Below are 19,025 nucleotides of genomic sequence, written 5' to 3' on the forward strand. Positions count from 1 at the left end.
CGGGCTGCATGGTAGAGGCCATAGGTGGATTTAACAAGTTCAAGGTGGGAGAGTTAATTCTGTTGCAGCCTCGAAGTTGGCTCGAATTCATTTCGAGCATGGCGACTCTGATAGCACTCTGGCTCTGGGACATAGATCCGCGCAATGCCATTAATGTTTCAGGGTATTATGGGGCTAAGTCGCCTCAGTTTTGTTGTATTGTCATTTGGGTTTGGCTGCTTGATCGGTGCTGGAGACGCCCTGAGATTTTTATAGCTCTCTCTTCTCCTGATCTTCTTCATCTCATTTTTTCTCCCCGGTTCTCTGCCCTTGCAACCATGCCGCGCAGGCGAGGCATACCACGCAGGGGAAGTCACTCAGGAAATAGAGGAAGTCTTGCTCGACCTGCGCCTCAGATTGTCGTTCCTATTACCTCTACTCCGCCCTCGTCTCCGTCGTTGGAACAGGATAGGTTTCGTCCAAACAATTCTTATCAGACCTCCAGGTTTTCTTTCCAGAGTCAGCTCAATAGGCCTATCGTGACCATCAATTTCACAGTATTTGTCTCTGAAGAGGAGGGCAATTCGTCTAGCTCGGCTCCTTCTGTTTCCGCTCCTTCACAAGATGACAACATTCTGCTCGGGGACCCGTCAGGACGAGTTTATCATGTGGACCATATGCACGAGGATGCTCCTGCTCCGGAAATGCCTCAGCAGCCGATTCCATTACAGGAAGACGTTGTAGTCTGCGGGCCTTCTCAATGAGATCTTGGAGTTCTGCACCTGGTTACTCATCCGGATGGCGAGCCAGTTCTGGATGAAGATGGTCTAGTTACTTGGCTGGCCTCCACCAGCCAGGAAAAGGAGGACACGCCAGCTTTGCCAAGACATGTCGATTGAGCACAGTTACTTCTTGCCGGGTGGCTTTCTAGCTCATATGTTTTGTTTTTTTGTTTTTATGGTTTTGAGTCTGAAGTTAGGGGTAGATAACTGGTTTATTCTCAAGCTTCAGGCTGTAATAGCTGAAAATCCAGACCTCTCTCTCTGTCTTACATATGATTATGCCCGGAGTTTTTTTGTTCTGACAGTTAATGCAGGCCATGAAAATTGTAAGTATGGTAAATCTAGTCAGTATGTCTGCATTGTAATTTTGGATGAAGGGCTGCATTGTAATATCCCTGTTTTTCTGGCTGAGGACTGGCTTAGGCCTCCTCTGAGGACATAACCCTCTTGTACATATTTTTTACTTTTTTAATAGAATTAACATTTACAGAGAAAAAAAAAAATATACAGATAGTTGGGGTTTTTAGCGAGATGCTTTCCCCGGGATACATACTGTGTTAATGTGTGAATGCTCTTGATGTTTTATTGGTATTGATGCTACTATATTGATGATCAACGTAGAGGAGCTTATGTATTGTGTATGTTTTCCGCAATAGTACATGATCAGGATAATCTCCATTGAATATGTGTTAAATTATTCAAAAATTTCTACACTTCAATCTAAAGGACTTAATCTTAATTATTGGGCAGAAGCAATTAACTTTGCAAATTACATAATAAATCACACTCCTACTAAGGTTTTAAAGAATATCACTCCAGAATAAGCATGGAGCTCAATCAAACCAGATGTAAGTCACTTTCGTGTTTTTGGAAGTGAAGCATGGGCCCATATTCCAGATGAGAAACATAAAGCTTTAGAACCTAAGAGTGAAAAATGTATTTTTGTTGGATATTCTGAAGATGTCAAAGGATATAGACTTATTCCACTTAAGTCCAAAAATGTTATCATTAGAAGAGATGTAAAGTTTACTGAAAATATATCTGCCTGCGAGCCTAGTTCGGCGGATGTGCCACCTCTCCCTATCTCTTCTACTTTTGAAAATATTTCTTCTTCAAATGATGAAAGCGAGGATGAAAATCCTCCCCCACCTTCTCAAGATCCTCCTTCAGCTCCTCAACTTCCAAAATGGGTCCGTGCTACTCGGGATGCAGCAGGTGATCTTGTCGGTGATCCTACAGATCAGCGACGTACACGTTCTCAGTTCGAGAGAGCCTCTTCTTTACTGGCTCAAGCTTCAGTTAATTATGATCCTGACACCTTTGAAGAAGCTTCAAGCCATCCAGATTGGGAGGCAACTATGAATGAAGAATATCATTCATTATTGGCAAATGATACATGGGATCTTGTTCCTCTACCAAAGGGATGAAAACTTGTTAGATGCAAATGCGTTTACAGAACCAAGTATGGACCAGATGGGAAAGTTGATAAACATAAAGCTCGTCTTGTTGCTAAGGGTTTTTCACAAGTTGAAGGCATTGACTATACTGAAACCTTCTCCCCTGTTGCCAAAATGAACTCTATCCGCCTTGTTCTTTCCCTTGTTGCTTCTTTCAAATGGGAAGTCCATCAAATGGATGTTAAATTCGCCTTCTTGCATGGGGACTTGCATGAAGAAATCTATATGGAACAACCTATTGGCTTTATACAAACAGACTCCAGCCTTGTATGTCGGCTTAAGAAATCCCTTTATGGTCTCAAGCAAGCTCCTCGAGCTTGGTATGCCAAAATGGATAACTTTCTTTTAGAAAATGGCTTTTCTAGGTGTCATTCTGGCAATACTGTCTACACCAAGAAAGTGGGCAAGTCTCTTATCATTCTTGTTATTTATGTTGATGATCTTATCATGACTGGTAGTGATCCCAACCTTATAAACCATGTGAAGTCTAGCCTTAAAAGGAAGTTTGAAATGACAAACTTAGGACACTTACATTATTTTCTTGGACTTCAAGTCTTGCAATCCAAGGAAGGTATTTCCCTTTCCCAATCCAAGTATGCTTGTGATATTCTACGCCATTTTCACATGGAAGACTGTAAGCCAGCCCCTTCTCCCTTTCAGTCTGGAGTCAAACTTTCAGTCACTTGTACTTCTCCTGAAGTTGATGCTACCTTATACCGTCAACTTGTAGGAAAACTTTTGTATCTAACCCATACTCGTCCTGACCTTTCCTTTGTTGTTGGCCTTGTTGCTCGGTTTATGCAAAACCCACGTGAAAATCATTGGAAAGCAGCTAAAAGAATACTTCATTATGTTCGAGGTACAGTTCAGTTTGGGATTCATTACAGTGCCGAAGCAGCTCCTCTATTGGTTGGTTTCACTGATTCTGATTGGGCTGGTGACCCTAATGATCGGAAGTCTATTGCAGGTTATGTGTTCACTCTTGGTTCAGGACCTATTACATGGGCTTGCAAGAAACAAGGTGCCATTTCTCTTTCTTCAGCAGAAGCAGAGTATCGTGGTGCCATAGAAGCTAGTAAGGAAGCCTTGTGGCTTCGTCAGATCCTGTCAGAGTTTGGCTTTCAGCAACAGCATCCGACTACACTTTGGTGTGATAATCAAAGTGCCATTCAGCTATGCAAAGGTCTAGTCCAACATCAGCGCAGCAAACACATTGAATTGCACATGCACTTCATCAGAAAGCTCATTCACGACCATGTTCTTGAAGTGCAATATTGTTCAACAGATGATCAAGTTGCAGACATCTTTACAAAGGCTCTCACAGAGGCGAAGTTCACTAAACTTCAATTTATGGTTGGAGTTCAGGAAGTTGTCACTAAGGGGGGATAGGCTCTAGTGCCTCCTTCCTTCTCCTATTGTGTCATATTTGTAAATCCTTCAATCCTATCCCAAGTTGTTCTTAAGGGGGGATGTTAGGATATTCCGACACATAGGAAATAGTTAAGTACAACTTGGTCTAGCATAGAGTTAGGTATAGAGTTAGGTAAAGTGTGTTTCTTTACTATGTACATTTTGTAACTTACAATTCGACGGTCACGATATGTAGTGATCCGACGATTCATTCTCTCCTCGGTATTACCGACACTTGATCCGTGGCTTAACACCCGATTGGTCCATGATCTCTATTTAAAGAGCATGGAGGTTCATTTGTAGGGTAATCCGTCTATGAGAGAAGCATATGTAAATTTTCATTCTTTTATTAATAAATTGCCTGAAGTGGCCGCGTTGGCTCAGGCCGTGGACTGTTTCCCTCTTTGAGGGTTTTAACCACGTCAAAACACTGGTGTATTGATCTGTGATCTGTTTGTGAGCGGTGTCCTTTGGTGTTCTGTCTCAGGAACTTACCTTGTAAATTCCTACAGATGTGACCTGCCATTACCATTATCCCAAAATTAGCCCCAACATACCAATTAAATATGTTTCAATGAAATTTTCCAAGAAATCCTCTTTACTATTGCTTCTATTTTTTGCGTTGATGATATACATTATGTTGATGAAAATGTCTTAAGATATTTCAACACTCTTTCTTCCATAAGAAAGACAAGTGTAAATTTTGACCTTACTACATACATCTCAGATGCAATTAATTTTAAACTGTCTAATTTCAGGGATACAAGATACTTCAGGTATCCATCCTTTTTTGTAAATCTCATGTTGTATTTCCAAATCAATTTTTTTATTTTATTTAAGGCTACAAGTATATAATTCTAAGGGTGAGAAATAATCAATGGTCTATTGGACTTCCATTATGAGGATAAAGAACAATAAAGGTTTTCGAGAGTATCTCCCTATTACATTTTATGTTTGTAGCATTTGCAAATTTTTTTATGAAGTGCCCCAAATATTTTTTCTAGAAATAAAGCAAATTATACAATTCAGTATGGATACAAGAGTAGGGGATTGTTATGTGTATAAAAACCACACCGAAATAATAATATATGGTTTAGAAGTGCCTCTTTATCACTTTCCCAGATTCTCGCCTATTACAATTTTTGCATTAGAATATATCATGCAAAGGATAAATTTAGATCTTGTACATTTTGTTACAATGAAGTAGGAGGTGACCTTCAAGCTTAAGCAAAAGGTGGGTCCATTCATTGTGAACACTAGACAAGCCTTCAAGATTTTGGATCAAAGGCTAGCCTTAATAAATTTTCCCAAAGGCAAAGTGTGGGCTTATGATCCATACCATATTATCTCCAACAAAAGATTGAAGTTTTAGTCAGCCCCATAAGAGCATGATAGCTATCTAGATATTGAAAAAATAGAAAACATGGATTCATGGGTTGAAGAATAACTAGCTTCAAAGTAATCTAAAAATATTTATTTTGAAGCTTAGAACATAGTTATTAACACCCCTCATCGTAAAGAAACAAATTCTAAAAGGGATAGAACAAAGAATTCAAAGAACGAGTCATGAAACCAATCTGGAAAGAGGCTGAGGTGTGAAGAAATAGAAGCAACAATATAGTCAGTAGAGGTTATTAGGTCGACTAGTGGGAAAATCATCTCAAGAGAGCCTAGTTTTCAGTTAGAATTATTAATTCCTGCAACAACATCTTCCCCTGTAGCAGAATTGAAAAATGAGTATCCAAAACAAAATATCAGTTGGCAGATAAAACCCATTCACAATTTGTAAATGTAAAAGAAAGAAAAAAATTGGATATCAAAAAGGACCTATCATCTCAACTATGGGCACACATTACTTCCTCATTACAAACTAAGTTATTATCTACCATGGACTTTGAAAAGTATCGATCAAGATTATCTCTTATATATCCCAAGTCACAAGTTATACAAGAAAGCACAAATTTCCAAGCCATTAATAGTTCTGTTAATTTGAAGGACAACAATTTATTGGATAAGATTGATTTACATAGACAGAGAAGAGATATATTGTGTAATGACTTGGATACCACTCGATTGTATATGAATAAATCTAAAATTTAGTTTCAAAGGTCACCAATCAATTGAAACAAGAAAGAGTGTCCACTAGAACAAAACAAATGAAGATAGATGAGCTACAAGGGTGGATCATAAAATTAGGAGTAGACCCAAAAGACATAGTTTGTGAAATTTATTATACATGAAAATTATATGGAGGTGAAAGCAATGAAGAAGAGATTAAATGTCTCAAATATTAAACATGTGTAGACCCCTGAATTGGTTGGGTGGAAAAAGAAAAAGAATATCTCATTTCCATCATTATATAGAGGAACAAAGAAGTCCAACACTATTAAAAACAAATTCAAGATTTAACACAAGTTTCTCAATGTCGTGTATGTTCCATATCTTCTTCTACACAATCCATTACCCATTTTTCCTCTTAATGCTTCAGATGAATTAGTGAAAGCACTATCAAGCTTGAATTTGACAGAGGTTGAATTTGACAAATTTAGGAAACCCTTTCAACCATATTCATATAAGATTATTCTTTTCAGATAGGAAATGCAAAAGAAACATGATTTGTTGAAGGTCACAAAGGAAGAGATAAATAGGTTGTGAGCTTAAATAAGTTTATTGAAGGCCCAACTGATTAAAAAAAAAATGCCCATTATTGAAGCTAAGGAATTGATTTTGGATACAATTATTGAGGAAATCAACTAGATTTGGAATTCTATTAGGTTGATAGATGATGAAAAGGTCATGCTCTCCGAACTAAGCATATTATCCAACAAATAAGAGGAGAGTTGGGTGATATGCCCAAAAAGAAAACAACGTCATGAAATTCCTAAATTCAAGGACTTGGAAAGAATTAAGGGCGTTGGGTGTGGAAGACCGAACTCAATTGGTAGTGGAGACAAACAAAGTGCTAACGAAAACATCCTTAATGGACCAAGCTTAGGAACACTACAAGGTCACAAAGAAAAATATTGGTATGTTTGCTAACAAATTTGACAAGCTAGTGTAAATGGGTCTACAATGATGCTAAGATAAACATGATAATTTAATTCCTTTGGAGGCATATGATGAAATATGGTCTAAAGAAAAAAGTAGAAATAACAAGATGGCGGGATTGGATGAATCCTTGAGAGGAGAAACGATGTTTGAGAAACTACATAAGGAATTCCAACTTTGGTGGCCATTAAAAAAATTGTTCTTAATAAAGACCAATTATCAAAAACTCACAAAATTGGATGTTACTTTTAGAGAGAAGGTTGGATTCTAGCATTTGATGGGTGAACAATGGAACCATTTAAAGAAATTTTGGTATGAGTGCTCGAGAATGTTGCTCTACAATTGTGCATGGAACTTTGTCTAATATGATGAAGTTTGTCTGTCAAATTCTAGAATAATATGGTTTTTTTTTAATGATTTTTGTAAGTGTTATTTAATCAATTTCAATTGATAGCCAATTTTGACAATTACCAATGATATCCGAAACAATTTTTCCTAATTTTGTATTAAAAAAATAAACAATTTTTCCTAATTTTGTATTAAAAAAATAAAAAAACTGATAAGAGGGGTTCAAAATATTTGAGAGATTTTGACAATATTATATTAAAAAAGCATTGAGATGAGTTTCCAAGAAATCAATACAAATTAATATTCTCGAATTCAATTGTAGTTTGTGTACTTGTTATGTGATATGTATGTTACCTGATTCATGGTCTTTTTCTTCTATGTGATATTTTAAAATGTTTGAAACAAATCATCATGTTCAAAATAGCATACTAGCCACCTTTGAAAGGAAATATGCATAATTAGTATAGGATTAACAAATTTGTGTGAGATTCAATTCACTTCAAGTGCGCATGTGATCTTGTATGAATTTATATAGTAAAATTTCAAATGTTTTGAAGAATGCACTATTGCATTCCATTGAATTCATGAAGGCTCAATGTGATTTATATTAAGGTTTTAATTTTTTGAATGCATTATTGCTCAAGAGATCAATTTTTGTGCTGGTTTCTTCTACCATTCTTTGAAAACTATTGTGTCAATGTTTCAATTTTATTAATGAGATTTATTCTCAGGATTAATATGAAAAAACTAATTTATTAATATAATTATGATTAATGAGATACATTCAGGATTAACGTGAAAAAACTAATTTATTAATACAATTACGATTAAATAGTAGAAATACATTTTGTTCCATACAATTCTAAAATTAGCTTTTAGAATTATAAAATTATTTTAATTAAAACAAATATTAAGAAAAAGTTTTTATCAATATAAGAAATTATTAATAATTTAGCCAATGTATAATAAATTATTAAAACATTAATATTGTTAAGAAAATTGATGGTTAGAAATAAAAAATAAAAATAAAAAATTAAGGAAAAAACAACAACTTTTAAACAAATTAATTCTATTATCATATTATGAATAATAAAAAGAGAAAATATTTTATTTATTTATTATATTAACATAAATAATTATAATTATAAACTATAAAATTAAATAAATAAATAAAACAAATACATATAAGAGATAAATAAATAAAAAATAAAAATAAAAATGATAATAAAAGTAACTATAGAATATAAATTTTTCATTTAATTTAATTAAACTAGAATATAAATTTTTAATTTAATTTAATTAAACTAGAATATAAATTTAGTATTAAAAAAAATTAAAATAAGTACATAAAAATATGGATATATATAATATTTATTAAGGAATTTAGACTTCTGTGATCCATAACATTGTTAAGATAGTCTTCGGCAAAATCACATAACCAATCTTTTGTCGACGCGTTTCGAACCAACCAGTGTGGTTCATCGTCAGGACAAGTTGACGATGAACCACACTGGTTGGTTCGAAACGCGTCGACAAAAGATTGGTTATGTGATTTTGCCGAAGACTATCTTAACAAAAATATATAATATTATTAGGGTTTATTAATCAATAAAAATAGTTATTTGCAAATATTATATATATATATATATATATACACTTTTTTAAAAGATTTAAAAAGGGATTTAGGCTCTTTAATATATAGTACAACTATTTTCCAATGGCTAATTTTGGGCAATGATGCATCCATGCTATTTATTCTTTACTATTTGTTGATTCTTCACCTTGTCGTGAGAATGGACCACATTAGTTGATTTGACATTGATCAAATTGATTACAATTTTACTACTACCATTAACAAGTTCTCTAATGAGGTTTCTTATAGACATATTAATAGATCTTCCAACCCTTGGTATGACAAACACTATAAAACTGTGAGGAAATCGATTACAAATGCTCCTAATGAAACTATAAAGCTTCGGAATATTAGTATAGATAAAACCCTCATTAAAAAGAAGTGGTCTTATATTAATAAGAGACGAGAGCATCTACTTCACCTTTCTAAATTTGCGCCCATAAAGTTTTGGCGGAATGTGCTTGTTCGTAAATCAAAAAATAATAATTCAATCGCCTTAGAGAACTTGGAAATCTATCTTAAAAAGTTGTATGACTTCCTGAACACCATGGACACCATCGTAAACACTCCTATTAAGGAAAATATATTTTCTCTTGAAGACGTTAAGTCCGGGATTAATAAGCTCGCTAATGGGAAAGCTAAAGATATCAAATTATACCAAGCTGAAATCTGTAAAATATGAAGATTTATCCTCATTCCTCATCTCCAAAAGCTTCTCAATTTGGTTGGAAAGCATGGCTTCCCTAAGCCTTGGACGCAAAGTCTTATTGTTCCTATCTTTTAAAATGCGAACACAAACGCTCCCTCTAACTACAGGACCATTATGATTAACCAAACTTTATGGGCTCATGTTGGAAAAGAAGATTAACGCTTTGTGAATAACATGGCAAAAGAGTTAAAACGACTCCTTCAAAATCGAAACAAGACTGGGCATGCAATATCCTGTGTCAACGGATACTAAACTTCCCTAGTCATTTGAAGTCACAAAGAAATTTGGTATGTTTCAAAACCACCACTTTATGTCTAAGCATCACCACGACTACTTCTTTTTATACCTTCCGGAGTAAAGATGGGCAGATGCACTTAGATATCTCCCTAGCGAGGCGGGACAACAACATTTCAAATGGGGTGGATTCATTCAATAATCACACTTTCGTGGTAGCAAGAATTTGCAGCTTGTTGTAGCTAAAGATTGTTATTTAGAAAGTATATTGAGGAGGGCTCAGTCCCCACATCTTGCATGGCTCTGCTGCAATCGATGTTCCGACTCTTTCCTTCCTGCCTGGATTCCGATGGAGAATTTAAGAGTCTTAGAAGTGGAGGGGCAAAAATTGAACATCATGCGGCCACATCAATCTCAGGTAAGGAAACATGTGTGTTCATTCTTTTTCATTTAATCCATTTTTTAAACTACAATCATCACATATGTTGAACCGTCAAACATTGCAGGGGCCTCTCCAATTGCGATATTTGAACATTTGTGCTCCCCTCTGAGTTTCCAAAATCTATAAGGAAATTGGAGCACCTCGAAAGGATCCTTTCGAATGATTGAAATCTGAAGCTCTTCTTTCGAACATCCGGGGGGTTTCCAATGTTTTGAGATAATGTGGAGTACAGGGGATTGACTCCTGAAGATTTTTCTCGCTGGATATCATCTTTTACAATAACAACAATATTAATTTGTGAATAACAATATTATTAAGGAAGCCATATAAATTAAATGACGGGTAAATGTTCAAAGGAATCAGTCCATAATAAATATCAAAACACTTCATCATACAATAATGAATGAACAATCCATTTTATATCATGGTATTAACAACTTTAGCAGTGAATGAATTAATCAATACTAATGCTAAATGTAAAATTACAATAACAACAATATTAATTTGTGAATAACAATATTACTAGGAAAGCCATATAAATTAAAAGGCGGGTAAATGTTCAGAGGAATCAATCCATAATAAATATCAAAACACTTACTTCATCATAAAATAATGAATGAACTGAATTAAAATTTAAAAATATAATAATGAACTGAATTTTTTTTTCCCTTGGAAAAATCTAGGGAGATGAGGCCTAACCTGAAGAGCGTCAAGAAGAATTGACCCTGTGTCCAGCGAAACAGGGACTCAACCAGTTGAGCTAACCCTTAGGGCTCTAAGAATGAACCGAATTATAACTTCATTTAAAATAATACTAATTATTAATGTCTTTTAGATTAACCTTAGGGCTTTAAGAATGAACTGAATTATAACTTCATTTAAAATAATAGTAAATATTCATGTCTTTAAGATTAACAATGATTTGATCAACCTTTCGAACCAACTAATGTGGTTAATCCTCAAAACAAAGTTAGATTAATAGATTTGAAGAAATTCTCTTTAATTAAAATATTATAATACTCTTTAATATAATTATTAAACTTTTTTATAAAATATTATAATTCTTAGCAATTGTCATTTTATTAAACTCTTTTATTGATTTCTTTTAATTTATTTTAATTTCTTTTAAGATTTGTATAATTTAAATAAATATAATTTTAATTAATCCGTAATAGATTTACCAAAATTTCAATTATTTTTAATATATATAATTAAAATAGATAAAGAACAATTAATTTTTAATTATTTTCATAATTAATTCCTAACAAGTAATTTATAACTAAATTGTATTTTAATTAATTTTATAATAATTAGCTAATTTACTAAGAGCTATTTCTAAAAGATGATTGAATTTTTCACCTTTGTTCTGAGAATGAAGCACATTAGTTGGTTTGAAAAATAGACCAAATTTTGTACAATTTAATTTCAATTATTTTTAATATATATAATTAAAATAAATAAAGAACAACTAGTTTTTAATTATTTTAATAATTAATTCCTAACAAGTAGTTTATCACTAATTAATTTTATAGCTACTTTATTAACAACTACCTCTAAAAGATAGACTGACTTTTTCACCTTTGTTACGAGGATGAACCACATTAGTTAATTTGAAAGTAGATCAAATCCTAATAATGAGATTAATCCAAAAGACATTATTATTCACAATATAGATCACAAAAGTCTAAAATCTAACAATAATAATTATTATTAATGAAAAAAAGAATTAATATATAGGTTAAACATATACAAATTTAAAAAAAAAAAAAGATGTAACAAAGTTTCCAACCATAGACACTATAAAAAAATTTAATCTATAAATATATTTGGTTACAATACCATATAAAAATATGGTAACACATAATTATGTCATTTCATATGACATTTATCTATATAACATTTTTAAATTAATGATATTAATTTAATATTAATTAAAATGTAAAAAAACATAATTAATATGGAAATAAATATAAACATTTGATTGGTATATACAGTGAAATTTATTTTAAAATATTCTATACCGAGGTTTAAAAAAAATAAAAATAAAAAATGTTTATGGATAAAAAATGTTTATGGCTATAGATATTAAAACCTCCACTAATTATTATAATATGAATGCCGAAATTAAAGACTTCCGTAGTGGTAGTATACGCATATGAAGCTTAGTGGAACATAATGTTAAAGCGAATAGTGATTTTAGTATGTCCAAAACAAAAGCAGTACTAAATGAAATTAGTGTGACCAAAAGTAAAAGGAAAATACAAGACCACGCAATACTTTTATTATCTGAAGAAGAGGTGGATAGTTACGGGTTGGAATAGCACATCATCAACTAATGTAGCTATTGAGATCAGATTCTCTAGCTCGGAGAAGCCTATGACTTTTATTTTACTGCGCAGTGCAGCAGAATAGTTGATAGTAACGCTGTCCTCCTCGTAGTGGATGGAACAGTCAGCGAGCCGAACAATAGGATCAATGGCGTCGCTGCAAATGTCCAAAATGTGGGTAGCAAGATATGTTTCGCATAGGGTGCAATCAATCCCAGAGATTGACTCATTGCAAACCCCACGCCCATAGGCAGATGGGGCACCCAAAATTCCTTGACTTGATGTTGTGTAGTTGTAACCGTTCGTGGCAGTGTTCAGCGCCAGCTGTGTGAGCACGCTTTCCAGGCTAACAATATAAAGACTTCCTGTTGGGATCTTCTGCGTGTCACACTGAGACGATACCAAGGTTATATTCGGCGCGCCTGCAGCACTGCCCAGCACCAGGGCCAGTACCATTACTGCTAAAGGATCCTTTCGAGGTGCTCCAATTTCCCTAGAGATTTTGGAAACTCGGAGAGGAGCGCAGATGTTCAAATATCGCAACTGGAGAGGCCCCTGCAATGTTTGACGGTTCAACATATGTGATGACTGTAGTTTAAAAAATGGATTAAATGAAAAAAAATGAACACACATGTTTCCTTACCTGAGATTGATGTGGCCGCATGATGTTCCATTTGCGCCCCTCCACTTCTAAAACTCTTAAATTCTCCATCGGAATCCAGGCAGGAAGGAAAGAGTCGGAACATCGATTCCAGCAGAGCTATGCAAGATGTGGGGGCTGAGCCCTCCTCAATATATTTTCTTAATAGCAGTCTTTAACTGCAACAAGCTGCAAATTCTTGATACCACGTAAGTGTGATTATTGAATGAATCCACGCCATTTGAAATGTTGTTGTCCCGCCTTGTTAGGGAGATATCTAAGCGCATCTCCCTATCTTTACTCCGGAAGATATCAAAATTGTTGGAATGTTAATTCCAACTGCAGGCGGACAGGGTCAGCAATGGCAGCGGACTCAGCAGCCGTATATAACCCCAAAACCACCGCATTGAAACCACAAAACTGCCCAGACCATATCGGCATATCGGCAAGTCGGCATATCGGCAAGTTGAAGCATAGGAGGCAGGCAGTGGCAGCGATATAAAATATCGTCGACGAGCGATCGCCGATATCGCATCGGCAAAGTCAAAGTGAAGGAGTTATAAAGGAGCTTTTGTGTTTGCGATAAGCGATCGCCGATATCGCATCGGCACATCGCTATCGGCAATGTCATAGAGTCGGGGTCTTTGACATGAGAAAAGTTGCGATGCGATGCAAATAAAGTCAATGGTTAAAGTACAGGTCAGCAGCTAATAAATTTGACGTGAAGTAAAAGTTCCTTTACCGCCAGTAAATGTCAGTAAAACAGTAAATGCAATTTACTGTGGTTGGTAAGTTTTGGTGAAGTTTTTAATTTCATTTAAGCGGGAGTATGGGCACAAGTAAAAGCTGGTAAAAGCATTTAATTTTTATTATTTCTTTTACGGAAGCATGGGAAGTGAAAATGTGAAGTATGTTTTTGTTGTTGTCATATATATGTAATATTTTTGTGTATTGAAGAGATATAGAGTGGTAAGTGAAGAACGCAGCAGCGTATGTAATTTTTATTTTTACAGAAGTGCAACATAAAGAAAACTGGGAGCGCATGTGTTTTTTTTTTGTGTGTGTTGCTCATTGTAATGAGAAGGGTGTTGTGTGAGAGAGGATAATGCACAGCAGTGCTATCCGTGAAGAACAAGGGAGCAGCATGCCTTTTGTTGATTGGTGGTGAAGCTCGCGGCAGCGAAAGAACAAGGAAGATGCACAGCAGTGCATAGAATAGTGATGATTTTAATGTATTGGATTTGCATTGAAATGCAAAAGAAAAGAGCGCTCAGGTATTTTGAAATTGTGAATGTAATGTAAAGTTTACTGCATATGTAAAAGTTTTTTTTACAGCAGTAATGTGAAAAGGGGTTTCACTACAGTAAACCCAGCACAGTAATATCTCAAGTGAAAACACAGAGTTTTTGCTGAATGTAAGTTTTTTTTTGTAAATCTCTCTCAGCAAAGAGGATGAATGTTGTTTCAGGCTTTATATTTTAATCAATAGAAATATTTTTATGGCTGTGTAATACTCTGTTATGAGTAGATTTATTTTTAAAAGCTTCCCTGTGCACAAAGGTCCTGGAACAGTGGAAACAGAGCATTGGCTCTGTGGAGTTAGAATGTCTGGTTTTGGTATTTCCCGTTTAAAAATATCCAACAGTGGTATCAAAGCTAGTCCAGGCTCTTTGAAGACTCAAAGAAGCTGAAGGAAGGTGTGGTTGCAGCAGTCAAACTTCTCCAGCAGTGTGAAGCCACAGCCAAAAGGATTAAGGTATTCCTCAAGATTTCCTTTGTGTTACTGTTATAGAAACAGTCAGTGATTTAAAAAAAAAACACAGTCAAGTATTAGAAGCCCGGATAAGAATGGCAAGGTCAAAGAAGAAAGCCTCCAAGCCTGTTAAAAATGTGTCTCCCCCTTCTACTAAACTAGAAGGCAATCCATTAGAATACATTCTATTTCAAACCCCAAAGTTTGATGGAAACTTTGATGTATGGGAAATAATGATGAGGGCTTTCCTAATGTCTGAGGGGATTGAAGTCTGGGAGTCAGTGATTGATGACAGCAAGATGGATGAAGAATCCATGGAGTATGATGCACAAGCAGTAAAACTAATTTTGGATGGACTCCCTGATTCTGTGAAGAGGAATCTAGGAAAATATACATCAGCAAAGGATATATGGGACAGACTGCATGACCTTCATGCAAAGGGAGCACTGACCATGACAATGAGTCAAGAAGAACCCATCATAGAAGCTGAGAATGAAAAGCTTGACCTCATCAAGCTTCAAGTAAAAGAAAGGGATGAAGAGCTAGCCAAGCTCAAGAAGGAGTTGGATCAATGCAAGAGGAAACATCATGAAGAAGTCATATTCATGACAAATCAGCTGAATGAAGCAAAGAAGCAGGCAGATGCCTTGACAAGTCAACTTGAACAAAGGCACATAAGAGTGAATAAGCTTGTAGAAGAGATTGGACAGTACAAGGTAGAGGTCTCCTCCCTTAAGTCCGAACTACAAGAAGCCAGGAAGCAGGCACAAGGAGCTGAAAAGAAAATGAAGAGCAGTCAAGCAAAAGATGAAGAAATCTCCAAGATGAAGACAGATATTATCTCCTTCAAAATAGTAGCAGCTGAAGCTACTCGTAGCAAGGAAGAAACTGAGGGACAACTAGCAAAGAGAAATGATGTATGTGAAAAGTTAGAAGAAGAGATTGTCCTCCTCAGGAAGAAGGTTGAAGGGCTGAACAAAATAATGAAGAGCTCTCAAGCTCTGGATGACATGCTCAGCTATCACAGATCTCCATTTGATAAATCAGGACTTGGGTATGTAGGTGAACCCTCAAACAAGGATGAAGATGCTTTAAGCAGAGGAGATGTGAAGAAGCCAGAAAGAGATGGTGATGCTCCTAGTTCCAGCAAAGGCAAGGAGAAAAATGAAGGCTGCAATAGAAGAAATCCTGCTCCAAGAAGAGAACCAGCTCCAAGAAGAAATGTAGCTGATGTCAAGAGGGCAAGAGGCAATGGTGATCATCAAAGGATCTCAAGGCAGCAAAGCTTCAGAAGTACATCAAGGAAACCTCCATCTCCCAGGTACCAAAGTTCATTTTATGGTTATTGTTATGCTTGCTCAAACTTTGGTCATATGGCAAAAGATTGTAGAGCATTTCATAGAGATAGATGTTATGGTGTCAGACAACCTCCAAGAAACAATTTTAGAAGAAATCATGAAATGTCATTCATGAAAAATGTTGAATGTTTTAAGTGTCATAACATTGGGCATATGGCACGTGACTGTAACTTAACATGGGATCTTACACAAGCTAGACCCATGCAAAAGAAGAAAGTTACACAAGTATGGAGAAGGAAGGAAAGGCAATCTGAAAACCCCTTGAACTCCCCAGTGGATCTAAATTTATTCTGAGAAAACTTGCCAAAAGAAGACAAGCATACATTAAAGGGGAGCTTGTAATTTTTGTTGCTGAACTATATTAACAGTCATTTGTTGATGGAGGATGTATTGCAGCGCAGCAGTTGCAAATGAAATTTTTGTTAATCCCTCTAAAAGGTAATATGCAGCAGTGATGAAATCAGCAATGTTTTTGCTTTGTGTTTATACAATATGCACAGAAATGCATAAACAAGAAAAGATGGCAGCGCTGAAATGTAAAGAGCAGCAGCGCAATAAGAAAAGTATGCAAAGCAAGGAAACCCTCACAGCAGTGGGAAGATAGAACACAAAACAGCAGTTTGAAATTTTTTTTGTGGTGCACATGCATTGAAATGCATAGCAATGGAAGGTAGTTTCCTTCTATGTAATGTGATAGAACATACTCACAGCAGAATGAGTGTAATGCACAGCAGATGAAATGTTTTGTATTGGGAATGAAAATGCAAAGCAGTGAGAAGAAAATGAGAAGGCAAAACGCAGCAGAGCGTAAATGCCCAGTGGCTGAGAATGCAATGAAATTTCTCACACAGCAGTAAAACAAATGTAATGTTTTTCTTCATATGCAATGCAGCATGCAAAGAAATGCGTAAAGAAAAACAAGGACAGCAGATTTTTAATGCACACTCGATGTATAAGAATGTGTGTGGCAGCAGAAAGCCAAAGGAATTGCACAACAGTGTATTGTGTAAAAAAAATGAAGACTAAGATTGTGTGAAGCAAGGGTGCATGAGAAAAGGCAGCAGCCTGTGTTATTTTTTTTGTGGAGAATGAAGTGCCAAGAGTATGGGCACACAGCAGTATGATGAAACAAAAGGCAGCCACAGTGCAAATTGCAGAGGCAATGCAACAGCAAATAAAAACCCAGGGATGACAGTCCATGGTTATGGGTATGGACAGCAGTGAATATGAAAAAAATGCAGCAGCAGGAAGTTATGGACAGCAGCATGACGGCAAGAAGGAGAAGCACACAACAATGCAAATAAAAAATGCAGCAGCAAGAAGTTTTGAACAACAACACATGCAAAAGAAATTTTCCTTACAGCAGTAAAGGTAAATGTAATGAATTGAATTGAAATGCAATATATGCAACAGCAGTGAGTGTAAGAAATGTTTACACACAGCAGTGTAAATTTGTAAATTGGGACAGCGTAATTGTTCCAAGAAAGACAGAGTATTTTGTCTTTGAAAAGTGCAGAAGCAGTGCAAGTGTAGACACAACAGTGTGAGGTAGACACAGTAAAGAAGATGGCACAACAGTGCAGCAGAGAATATGCAGCAGCGTAAAAGAACATCGTAATGAGTTTGCACACACAGCAGTGCAATGATTGTTTGTTTTGGAACTGCATTTGAAGCAGTCATTTGGTGAAACCCTCTATTGAAGAGGAAGGTGCTTTTAAGCACATTGTCATTAGTGAATCCCTCAGTCAAGAGGAAGATGCTCTCGCTGTGTTTTGGAGCAGCAATGCATTCTACAGGCGTGTTTCAGCAACTGTCTGCCAGATGCTGAAACACGTGTTTCAGCAACAGCCTGTGTGGATGAAACTGTAATTTTCTGAGATAACAGAAATTGGTTGTGGAACTGAAGCGTTCCTTGGTGAATCCCTCTGTTGAGAGGAAGATGCTTTTCAGCATAGTTTGGTAGATCCCTCTGTCATGAGGAAGGTGCTCTTAAGCACAGTCACTTGGTGAATCCCTCTATGTGAGGAAGTGCTTGGGTAAGATTGAATGCCCAGCAGTTGAAATTAAAGGGGAGTGTTGGAATGTTAATTCCAACTGCAGGCGGACAGGGTCAGCAATGGCAGCGGACTCAGCAGCCGTATATAACCCCAAAACCACCGCATTGAAACCACAAAACTGCCCAGACCATATCGGCATATCGGCAAGTCGGCATATCGGCAAGTTGAAGCATAGGAGGCAGGCAGTGGCAGCGATATAAAATATCGCCGACGAGCGATCGCCGATATCGCATCGGCAAAGTCAAAGTGAAGGAGTTATAAAGGAGCTTTTGTGTTTGCGATAAGCGATCGCCGATATCGCATCGGCACATCGCTATCGGCAATGTCATAGAGTCGGGGTCTTTGACATGAGAAAAGTTGCGATGCGATGCAAATAAAGTCAATGGTTAAAGTACAGGTCAGCAGCTAATAAATTTGACGTGAAGTAAAAGTTCCTTTACCGCCAGTAAATGTCAGTAAAACAGTAAATGCAATTTACTGTGGTTGGTAAGTTTTGGTGAAGTTTTTAATTTCATTTAAGCGGGAGTATGGGCACAAGTAAAAGCTGGTAAAAGCATTTAATTTTTATTATTTCTTTTACGGAAGCATGGGAAGTGAAAATGTGAAGTATGTTTTTGTTGTTGTCATATATATGTAATATTTTTGTGTATTGAAGAGATATAGAGTGGTAAGTGAAGAACGCAGCAGCGTATGTAATTTTTATTTTTACAGAAGTGCAACATAAAGAAAACTGGGAGCGCATGTGTTTTTTTTTTGTGTGTGTTGCTCATTGTAATGAGAAGGGTGTTGTGTGAGAGAGGATAATGCACAGCAGTGCTATCCGTGAAGAACAAGGGAGCAGCATGCCT

At 35.9% G+C, this 19,025-nt stretch overlaps 1 pseudogene across 1 annotated transcript; it reads right to left on the minus strand.

Annotated features, from left to right (window-relative positions):
- Positions 1–12,324: 12,324 nt before the first annotated feature.
- LOC149259287 (antifungal protein ginkbilobin-like protein 1 pseudogene) lies at positions 12,325–13,319 on the minus strand (annotated as a pseudogene). The gene is made up of 2 exons (XR_016265439.1): positions 13,013–13,319; positions 12,325–12,924 (listed from the first exon to the last, which is right to left on the minus strand). The product of XR_016265439.1 is annotated as an antifungal protein ginkbilobin-like protein 1 pseudogene (transcript).
- Between the last annotated feature and the right edge of the window lie 5,706 nt (positions 13,320–19,025).

Source organism: Pinus tabuliformis, chromosome 6 (genome assembly GCF_031772625.1).
Source record: "Pinus tabuliformis cultivar Carrire ecotype Pingquan chromosome 6, CPIR1, whole genome shotgun sequence".
Lineage (NCBI taxonomy): Eukaryota > Viridiplantae > Streptophyta > Pinopsida > Pinales > Pinaceae > Pinus > Pinus tabuliformis.